This window comes from Erithacus rubecula (genome assembly GCF_903797595.1).
Source record: "Erithacus rubecula genome assembly, chromosome: 4".
Classification (NCBI taxonomy): domain Eukaryota; kingdom Metazoa; phylum Chordata; class Aves; order Passeriformes; family Muscicapidae; genus Erithacus; species Erithacus rubecula.
The window spans coordinates 2,248,916-2,260,198 of NC_136686.1; positions in this window are offsets into that span (position 1 = coordinate 2,248,916).

Genomic DNA, 11,283 nt, shown 5'->3' on the forward strand with positions numbered 1-11,283 from the left:
TGGGACTCTGTGGTGTCATTCAGAAAAGATAAATCTTATCAGAAAGGCATTTTCTATCAGAACTAGCCCTCTGAAGGGGGAGGGTGCATGTGCATGTGTCATAGAGCCACAGAATGGTTTGAGTTGGAGGGGCCTTTAAAGGTTATTTAGCTCCAAATTGGTATTTAGCTGCAAATAGCATTGCACTGTCCTGCAGTGAGGAGGGAGACCTTCAGCTACATCATATTGCTCTGAACGTTTCCAGGGATGGGGAATCCAATCCCTCTATCTGCAACCTGTTCCAGTGTTTCACCACCCTTACCATAAAAAAATTGTTCCTAATTATCTAGTCTAAATCCAGTCTCTCTTAGTTTAAAACCAGTATTGCTTATCCTATCACAAAATACCACACTAAAAAATGTGTCCCATCTCTCTTATAAAAACCTATTTCAGTATTAAAAGGCCACAATAACTTCTCCCTAGAGCCTTCTCCAGGCTGAATAACCCCAATTCAGTGTTTCCTCAGAGGAAAGGAGTTCTGTCCTGCTGATCATCTCACCCTCAGGGTGTGGGACTCACTCCCCAAGTCTCACTGCCATCAACAGCCCCACCCTGGGAACTGCCCAAAACCAAAACTTCCATCCCAAGGCAGTGCCAACCGGAGCACCAGGTTGCTGTTCTGTTTCACTTACATGCAAGGTGTCATTTAAGCAAATATCTTTTCCATAAAGCAAGGAACACTCACACATAGCCAGGTTTTCCCTATTTTCCATGCACAATACAGTGGTTCTGTGTTTATTTTGCAAGATTACTGTACCCTCTGCAAGGTTTTGCTGTAAGTTCACAATGGGAGAGCAGCCTGAATTTGAGGTTTCCTTCCCTCTGCAAGGTTAAGTCACATCCTTAGGTCTCCTTTTAGAAAGCTAACAAACCATGCTAGAAGAAAGATGAAAATCTTTAATGGAGAAGTCTTGCACTCAAAAGAACACAAAACACTGACCCAGGCCACAGCTCAATCCTTGGGCTCATTTTCTGCAGTGACACAGACAAGACAACTGCACAGCTTTTCTCCTGTTAGAAGCAAACTCTGGTGCTCTTCACAGCCAGACCACTTTGTCAAAGGATCTCAGAGATGAATGAAAGGCTTTGATGTTTGTGAAGAGTGAATTAGTGAAAATTCCTTGAAACTACTGTTTTTAAAAAACCCACCTCAAATAGAGGGAAAAAGCAGGAAGCTCAACTACCTTTAAAGACAATGCCTTCCTACACAGCAAGCTCTGAATAAAATCAAAATGTGTATTTGCTTCCTTTGGTGTCTCCAGCACTTAAAATAAAATAAAGCTTTTATCCTATTATATTTTAAACCATGACTGACAGCAGAAAAACAGTTCTTGCCTTATTTCCTCTATTTTACCAACATGAAATGTTCTGCCCATGGATTTGGCCAGCAGTCTGGAAAATGTCAAGGTTAGGAAAGGCTGAGCTTCATTTGCTTTTCACAGATCTGAGTAATGAATTCTTCATTTCAAAGTATTGTTCTAGCTTAAAAAGGGAGTCTGTAGTGCTGGCATCAAGGGGTTCCACATCTGTCTCTCAGTTCCTCTGGACTATGTTTGCTCAATTTATTAAAAGGGGAGGGTTTTATATGTTTTGCAGCCCTGCAAACTAAACAGGAGGCCTGAGGCTTTTCCTCTAGTGGTCTTTTCCTCTTCATATGCCCTTATGAACCTGGCAGATTTTGCTGTCTAACATTTTAGATCAATCTCCTACATTGGTGTTGCTATTGCAAGAAGACTGGGCAAACCCAAAGTGCAGGAAAGGTAACAGCATCAAGAACTTGCTTTTGACACTAGACAGGGTACTTATAATTCTGAATGCAAATAGGAAGCAGAACCCCACAGCAAAAACAAAAGCAGAGTCCCCAGACAGAGTTGAGTAAAAGTCATTGTGGTTGCAGCTTGATAAAACTCCATGAGAGAATGAGCAGCTCAAAAAGATTCACTGGGAACTCATCTCTGTGTTTCATTGTGTGAAAACCAGAGATACTCAATTACATTAGAAATCATGTGAGGGCAATTGGAGGCAATCCCTTTTCACACCGTGCACATTTACCTATGGAATGTGCTTCTGCCACGTGTGATGGAGCCCAGGGGTCTCAGCAGGATTCAGAAAAGAGATCAGCAGGTCTCAAACATTTTTATAGGAATATTAAAAGCTATAATTAAAGTAACAAAGGCTGCTAGTGATGTAAGCCCCGCTTGCCAAAGCTGAATTCAGCTTTTCCCAGTGGAGTTTGGGAAATGTTTCATCAGCAGGGATGTTCTGCTCAAACCTACTGAAGATTTTTGTGTCCCTGCCCACGATGCTGATCCCTGGCAAAAACAAAGATCTAGAGGAGAGCCAGAGTTAGTCTTATCTAACACAAATCAGTTTTTCTATTTCTATTTAAACTGCTGAGCATCAAATATGCCCCCTGGAATCCTGACCAGTCCTAAGGGCAAGGGTGGAGGGATGGCTCATGGTGGCTTTCACAGAGTCCTGACTCATGCTGGGCACTTATGAAAAAGTGTAAAAAATCCTTTGCCTTAAACAAATGTCTTGGGGCAGCAAGTTCCACAGCTTAACTACTTAGTTTGCAGACAGGCAAACTTTCTTCTTATTAATTTCTCCTAGAGGTTGATTTCACTGGCTATGCTGCAGCACTGGGATTTCCAAAGAGAAAGCTTCTCAATATTTTCTCTCTAGAAATGTTTTAGCTGACTGAACACCCTGCAGTGTGCACACACCAACTAGAGTCACTGAAGCTGGCTCAGTGTGATGGTTTTGAAAGCAAAACTGGTGAGAAACTCCAAGTCAGAAATGCAATTTAATAGGAAAAAAAAAAAAAAAAAAAGAAGAGAAAAATAAAATACATGCAATAGTACAAAAGAAAAACCATGGAAAGGGTCAGAATATAACCTGACACCCTGTCAGTCAGGGTGTTGGTAGCAGTCCCATTAAATGGTGGCTGCATCCTGGATTAGCAAGTGTGCTTGACCCTCTTCTGGGGCATGACTTTGGGGAGGGCAGAAGCCCAGTGCTACCATGGGAAGTGTTTTCTTGCTTTTTGCATTAGTCATGACAGGTTTCCTGCCTGTCCTATGGTGTCTGTCCATCCCCAGGCTGTGCTGGCTCACAGGGATAAATAATATAGGTGCTAATTCTTTTTTGGACTGTTTAGCTTTAAGAGACCTTGAAACTAGCTAAATTCAGCTTCATTTTGCTCACTTTTAGCTGGTAGCTAGAAGTGTTGCAAAACTCTCTGTACTTTAGATAAGATTCAATAAACAACCAAGCCCAAACACAATAAATTAATCTCCTTGTGTTTTCAATCCTGACTCAGATTGAAGACAGAAGAAAATGAAGACAAGCCACTGGTTAGGTGGTGCAGTTAACTCATTTACAACAGCACACAGCTCAAGTGACCCCTGTGGGGCTGGAGCCTTGCAGAAGGAGGGTGCAGCATCCCTGGGGAGGCTGTGCCTGGGATTTGCAGGGGGATGTATTGGAGGTGGGGAGCAGGTGGCACAGTGCTGAGCTGCTCAGCTGTCGTGGCTGGGTGAGGGAAGGGAAGAGCTCAGGGTCTGGCAGCCTCTCTGCTTTACAGATCTGCAGCAGGCAAAGGAGCAGCAATGCAGCTGGGATGCTGAACCCTGCGAGGTTTTGATCCGGGAGGATCAGCACCACGCAGCCCCCCTGGAAGGCTGTGACAGCCTCACCCCAACCCCTGCTTTGTGCTGGGGTGATACCCTGGCAGCAGCCCCTGCTGTGTGCCAGCAGGGCCCTTGGCAGTGCTCTCAGGGGCATAGATTTATATCTGCTCATGCAAATAACCTGGGAGTGTCCCCCGGAGTGGGACAGCTGGTCCCCGGCAGCGCTCCTGGGAGCGTTCTTTATGTGCCCACATAAGTACCCTGGCAATCCCTTTTGGGGCTGGCCAGCAGGGGCCCTGGCAGAGGCCAGGAGGCAGAGTCTCTGTGGCTGAAGCCATGCCAGATGAAGCTTTCCAGCAGCAGAGCTTTCCTCTGCCCCAAACAAAGAGCCAGCGTGGCCGGCGCTATTGATTTGTTTGGTGACTTGCTGATTTCGGTGTGGCAGGAAAAGACCAAGAGGAGTTTTAATTTATCCAAAGGGTTTTAGACAAGGTTAATAAAACTCATCGATAAATGGCACTTTTCATTAAGTTTTAATTACAGTGTCACCTCAACAGGCTGGATGTGCATAGTGGTTGTGGTTGGTGTTTTCATTTAAGGTGTCTCCTCAGTAAAAGTTTGTTTTTTTCATTTAAGGTGTGCTTCCCTGAGTTCAGTGATTAATTTCCATTGTGGACCAAGGAGCTGCCAGGCTGCTGGAGAGCCTGACTGCCTCAGTGAATTCTCTTTGGCCCCCATCCCGTGCTGGGAATTACATTTAGGCTAAAATCTCTGAACCTAGCACACTTTTGTACCTTGACACATCATCACCTTGCTCCAGAAAGGGTGCTGGTGGCTGCTAGCCATCTCTCCTCCTCAGGGCCTGGTGAAGATGCACAAATGCTGAGAGTTTCATCATCTTCTTGTTGTCTCCCAGGGGTGGGTTTTGAACACCTGAAAGAGATGCAGACAGGATCTGATTCAGGTCAACTCATAGCAGGGTGAACAAACAGAAAATACCAGAACCACTGGTCAGTTTGGCTGATCTCCCTCTCCAGAGTGAAAACGTGAATCCTGTTTTACTGTGTACACACATCTTATCCCTGAGACAGTATTCCCTCCAGTGCACTGCACTGATTTCTGTCCCCAGCTCACTTTCAAAACTCTGTTAAAACAGTTATTTTTAAGCAGTTAACAATTTTACTCTTTGCTCTCTTTCCTAACAGCAAATCTCTACATTCTTTCCATGTAATCATCATAGGAGTGGAGAACTTCACTGCTGTAGAAGGCAGAGTGGTGTCTGCTAAAGACCTTTTATTTAAAAATGCCCACTGCTGTTCCCATCAGCATTTGAGGAGCTGTGCTGCTTAGCCTGGGGATTGGCAGCAGATTATACTCATCCCTTGCATCTCCCTCTGCCTTCAGAAGGCTCACACAGCATGGGAGCTAGTGTCAGGCTTCTGAGAGCATCCCCTGGGGCTTCAGGGCTGGCTTAGATAATCACACAAGTGCCTGATGTCAGAGAGAGCTCTCCAAGAAAGCTCTGCTATAAAGCCCCAGTGAGGGCTGATCACTGGCTGAGGCTCTTGCCCCTGCTCCCCAGTTATAGCTGTGCCATGTACCCTGTTTTTGTGCCCTTGGCCTGTGGGTTTCAGTCCCTGAGCTGATCTTGGATCTGAATTTGCCTGGCAGTCACTGGGCTGTGGCTGAGCCTGGCTGCCATGCCCAGATCTGCTCTGCTCTTCTTGCTTGGGTACCATGCAGCTGCACCTCTGCCAGTTTGGCCACTGCCCCACTCCTGCCTTCTGCCAGCCCCAGCTCCAGGCTCACCCTCCTGCACACAGCCCTCAGTCACACTCTGATTGATGCCTACATCCCTGGAATTCTGCCTGGGATGTCACCAGCACAGTGGAACCACAGCAGCAAACAGCCACCCTGTGTCTGCAGAGGACATATGGATCAGGCAGAAAAGAAAGGAAGAAGCTGTCCCATACCATAATTCAAAGCAGCAATGGGCAGCATAATTCCTGCATGCACGTGCCACACACCAAAATCCTAACGTGAGCTAGAGCAGGGAGGGATGCTCCACAAACTGAGGGGGATGGTGACAATGGCTCCTCACCATGCCAGAGTGAGCTGGAGGAGCTCTGCTGGCTGGTGGTTACACCAGAACCTGGCAGCAGGACTCTCATACAGAACCACTCTCAGAGCTGGCACTGAGGCTCAAGAGTCAAGGCTTGCTCACCAACACTAAAAGAAGGTGGACTTGAGCTCTTTGATCCTGAAAAGTAGTTATATTCTCATGGCTACCAAAAGACATGGGCTGTTTGAGCCCAAGAGCCCACAAGCCTCCTTAAAGTCTCTGTCAGTGCCTCACCTTGTGAGTTCAGTGAATTCATTGCAGCTTGTGGCTGTGAAAGTGGCACTGACTGTGAGCTCCATGCCTTTGTCACCCTGTTAGGGTGTGTGCCCTGAGGATCTGGCTGCTTGCTGTCCTGAGGCAGGCAGAGCTGTGCTGCTTTAGGGGAAGAGCATCCCTTGGGGAGATGCAGCAATTTAGCCAAAGGTGAGATTGTACCTCTCACTACCTGCAGGGCAGGGTTGGGAGGTGCCAGGGGACAGGAGTGTGCTGGGCTGGGCTGAAATGCCTCTGAGGAACAGGATGAACAAGTCTAGGCATGCCAGCAATGCCCTGAGCTTTGTGTGTGATGATCACAAGTGGCTGGGCTCTGCTGTGCAGTGTGTACCCTGCTGTTGGGACCAGCACCCTTCACCTGCCTTTAAACCCTGTTGCTCAGGTGTTGCCACATGCAAATCCCTGCAGAGCACAGCCCTGCCTGAGGAGCTTAGGGGAATGAGGTTTTGCTGGCAGGGCTTTCAGTGCTGACTGGCTTGAAGCCAGTGTCTGCATTTGCAGCATGGTATATGGAGGTACCTCTAAAGGGTAGAAGCCTTGTTTTGACATCTCAAGGCTTTAATAAAGTTTGGAGGTTTGCCTAGGCAGGATGAAGCTTGGCTACAACACAGGCACTTTTGGACAGTCATGTTGTAACCCAAATGCTCCTCACTACTGTTAATTTTTTAGCATAAACCCATTTTAAATGCTGACTTACTTGCCTCATGCACAGAAGGAAAAGAAACCATACAGAGTGGAGAGAATTCTGAGCAGCTGGAGGTTGGGTGCATCTGCTGATGTGCTCCCCTGCCTTTGCTATCCTCTCTTCCAAAGCATTCCTGGAGCCTTAGAGTGTAAGATGGAGCCATAGATCTGGCATGAAGTGTAGAATGTCTCTTCTGGTAAGACTTGCATGAGAGGCTGGGGTCAGAGAGACAGAGAAACAGTGTCCCTGCAAGGCCTTGTCCTTTTTGCTGGCTGGGTTTGAAGTCTGTGTGGTGGTGGAGCCGTGTGGGTGATGTAGGCACAGAGAATGGAGAGGCAGTGAGATGGGGGGATGGATCTCATGGAGACACAGGATGTCCTGGCAGAGGTCACAGCTGCAGAGTGACCACAGACAAACTCAGATCCTCTGTGTCAAGGTGTGAGGGACCCCAGGGGCAGAGCTGGAAGGATTAGGACAGGGATGTGGTTGGATTTTTGCTCTGTTTGGGGAAGTCAGGTGGGTGGAGTAGGAGGCTGGGAGTGGAGAGGATGTTTATATGCAATATAGCTCCTAGGGACAGGAATTCTGCCTGCTTTTATGCTAGGACAAATCCCTCCAAAACCACACTAACCCCTGTGAGCCAGCACAGCCTGGGGATGGACAGACACCATAGGACAGGCAGGAAACCTGTCATGACTAATGCAAAAGGCAAGAAAACACTTCCCATGGTAGCACTGGGCTTCTGCCCTCCCTAAAGTCATCCCCCACAGAGAGAGCCAAGCACACTTGCTAATCCAGGATGTTTTGCTTGCTTAGTTTGCTCTCATTTTTGTCCCTGTGCGTTGGAGAGGAAGAGAATACAAGAACACAAATAATAAACTTGAGGCTCTGGGAATCTTCACAGAGGCTCAGTGGCAGCTTGGGACCTGCCCTGGATGGCACTGAGCCCCTTTCCCAAACACCCAAGGCTCAGCTCGTGCCCTGGGAGCCCTGGCAGGCTGATGTTAGCTCCCAAAGCAGTGGGTGTTAACACACACTTGGTTTTGAACTCTCCCTTCCCAGACCTCCAGGGTGAGGTGGCAGCAGCAGGGAATTGGGGTGGGCACAGGTGAAGGATTGGAAGGAAGTGATGCAGTTTCACTTTTCATTTGCATGCAGGGCAGTGACAGTGTGTGTGTGTGCTGGCTTCTGAGCCACTTTGTTAGAGGGCAGATGCTGATGGAGTTGTTTGGCTCCTGGAGCTCTGAGCCCTGTCATTGTGGACAAGATCTGAACTTGTGCAGGTGTGCAGGGAATGGCCCAAAGCACCTTGTCTCAGTTGCTGGTCAGAGGAATTCATGGCTATTATATTTGGGAGCCAGGAAATTATTACAAATGAATGACTCCACTCCCAGAGTGATTCATCATTTACCTGGGATTTTTGCCCTTTCCCTGGCTCTCTCCATCAGCAGTTCCTGCAGCATCTCAAGTGTCTTATTCATTTTAAATAATTGGACAGTTGTGGGTGTAGCTGAGGAGGAAGGACAGATGCACTGAGACATGGTTGGGCAGGTGAGGGGAGGGAGGGTTTTTGGAGGGGTGTGGGACACCTTGAAGGTGTAGACTGGGGAGCAGTGCTGCCAGCAAGACCCAGGGCACACCAGTGTTCTCTCTGCTCCCACTGATGTCCCTGTTGGGCTGGGAAATGGTCCATGTTTTTGCCTGGCACAAAGTGAGCTGGAAAGAAATAAAAATACCAACCTGTGCCCAGACAGACCAAAGCAGGGGTTATGTAGTGCTGCACTGGGGAGGTTTAATGATCCCAAACATCCCAGGAGAGTCTATTCCTAATAACAATTTATAACACTTAGCCCAGTTATGCGTTCTCAGCATTTTGCAGACATTAACCAGAGCCTGAACTGGCACTGGGGTCTCACCTGTGCCCAGCAGAGAGCAGGGACTCCACAGCCTGACCCCACTCACCTGTGCACCTGCCATCTCTGGCTGTTCTCCTGCCCTTGCCCCACCTTGTGGTTTCCCTGTCCAAACTAGACCATGTCTCTCACGCAGACTTGCTTTACAACAGCTGCTGGCCCAGGGACCATGGCTATTGCACCAGCAAATACAGCAAATAATCCTCACAGCCAGGCAGGGAATTGGTTCCATTTCACAAATGAGGCAGCTGGCACAGAAAGAATGGCTAACTAGTGAGCTAGGAACACATTTCCCTGCTCCAGTCTCCTCTTCCCAGCCTCACAGTGACATTTCCAGAGAACAATTTAGATTGTGACATGTTCAGAGAGGCTAGGAAGCTAAAAGGCAACACTACCCTCTGTGCTCTCAGAAATGCTTCTTGGTTTGAGTCTGGATTACACAAAAAGAAACAGAAAACACAGCCAGCTCTGCATCTGCATCACTCCTAGGTCTTACCTGTGCTGGATTTATCACTGTAGCTTTTGCTGTCACCTACACAGGCTTTACCTGGGGCTGGGAGCTGCAGTGGCACCCACCCTGCACAGCAGCAGGATGGGCTCTGCAGGATGCTGAGCTGAAAGATGAAGTGAGAAACACACATCTGCAAGCCTGCTGCTGCTGCTGCCTCTGTGTTCCTGCACCCCCAGAGCTGTTCACACTGCCCTGTGCAAGGAGCAGGCTGCTGGGAGCTGCAGATGCAGCAGGGAGAGGTGGGGAAACCTTCTGGGAATGGCACCTGTCACCTTCCAGAAGCTCAAAAAGCTTTGAAGGGGAGCAGTTCACATATGGAACTGAAACTGAAGTGGGGGGAAATTGGCTGTGAGCACGCAGTGCTGGCCACCAGCTATTTAAAGCTGCAGATGAGTCTGAGGTGCAGCACAGACACACCCAGGACAGGGGGTTTGGAGCACTGCTGGGCACAGCTGCAGGGGCTGGGAACCACCCCAAAAAACAAGGAAAAGCTGGGCTGTTGGATAAAGGAGCAGGGCATGCCTGGTGCCCCTATCAGCCCTGGGACCAGAGCCAAGGAGCTGGAGACTATTCCAAGGGCCACACAAGACTGGACAGGAGCTGCAATCATGCTGCTGTGGGCAGGCACAGAGCTATTGCAAAACCTCCAAATAGTCTGCATGGTTCTCAGGAAGAATTCAAACAAGCTGAGAGATGTGCTGGTCTGGGAATGACAACTGCAGCATTCCTTGTTAGTCCTTGAGACAGGGCAAGGCTTCCTACACCATGCCTCAGTTCCCAGGGAAGTCTGAAGGCACTAGATGAACCCAATCCTCCCCCACATGGAGCTCCTGGTTGTCCTTTTCTCCCCCTTTCATGTCCAGACAGATCCTGCCTAAAAGCAGCTGTGGCCCTATTTCACCAGGATTTTTTATTTTCAGAGCATGCACCACATCTTAATAGAGAGCAAAGCATCTCAAACACCTGCTTATTTCCTAGTCCAACCCTTGCAGCATCTGTACAAAACTCCCCTGGCAATGCCTGCAATTGTTAATGTGGAAAAGTCCCACCAAATAAGTGTTTGAGCACTGGACTTTGGTTTTGTTTTTCAAATCTGCTCTGAAAGGATGAACCACTACTAATCTCTGGCAAGTATTTCCAAGACCCCTGCCTGGCTGTGAGCTTTTTGAGATCCCTCACTCAACATTTTAACCCCCCTCAGTGCTCCACAGTGGGAGCCTGTCTCTAGCACCCAATTGCTCACTACAGAGCCAGTTTTCCAGCTGCCTGGGCTGAATTTGGTTTTATGGAACTAATGCTAGGCTTTACTACTAGAAGAAAATTAAAGCAATTCCCTTCCTTCACTGATATTATTCCCTTGAAGGTATTTGGAGGCAGAACTCTTGTTCCTACTGAACCATCCTTTTTCACTCCATGCACTTCCCTCCTCACACCTCCCATCCCTATGTTGCTTTCATCAACCAAGAATTGCTGCTGAGCATATTTGGGTCATCTTTCCACTCCACTGATCTCCCTTTTTGGGAGCAGGATCACCTAGAGACTCAAGGAATACCCACCTTGCTGAGGAGCAGGCAAGGGGGCACAGCCACCCTCTGCACATGCTGCCCTGGACAGGGCTTAAGGAGTATTTGGGATCCCTGACTGATCCCTGCATGGATGCTGGGACTGATCTTAGTGACAGCAGAGAGTGAAGGGACCAGGAGAGGAGGGAAATCTGGCAGGTGTGCAGCTGGGACAGTCAGGGAGGGTGGGCAGCCTGAACAGCCTGCTTTCAGTCCATTGTTGTAGTGCCAGCTAATAAAATCTAACATTGTGATCAAACCCTACTGTTTGTGCCTCAAAAACAATCTTTGTGACTGCTGTGGGTTGTTTTCAATAGTTCTTAACTTACAAACCCCCGATTCCCTCGCTGCCAGGCAGTGAAGGGTTAAAGAGCTTTAAAAAACCCTCCCTGTGCAGGATCTGGGGGTGCCCTGGGGTCACCCCGCTTTTTGGGCATCCCAATTCCCGGCTCCAGGCGCTCCCGTGCCCCGTAACCTCCCGTGCCTCCTCCTCCTCCTTATATATTCATGAAGCTGTGCAGCTGGGCTGAAATCAAAGCCGGGCGA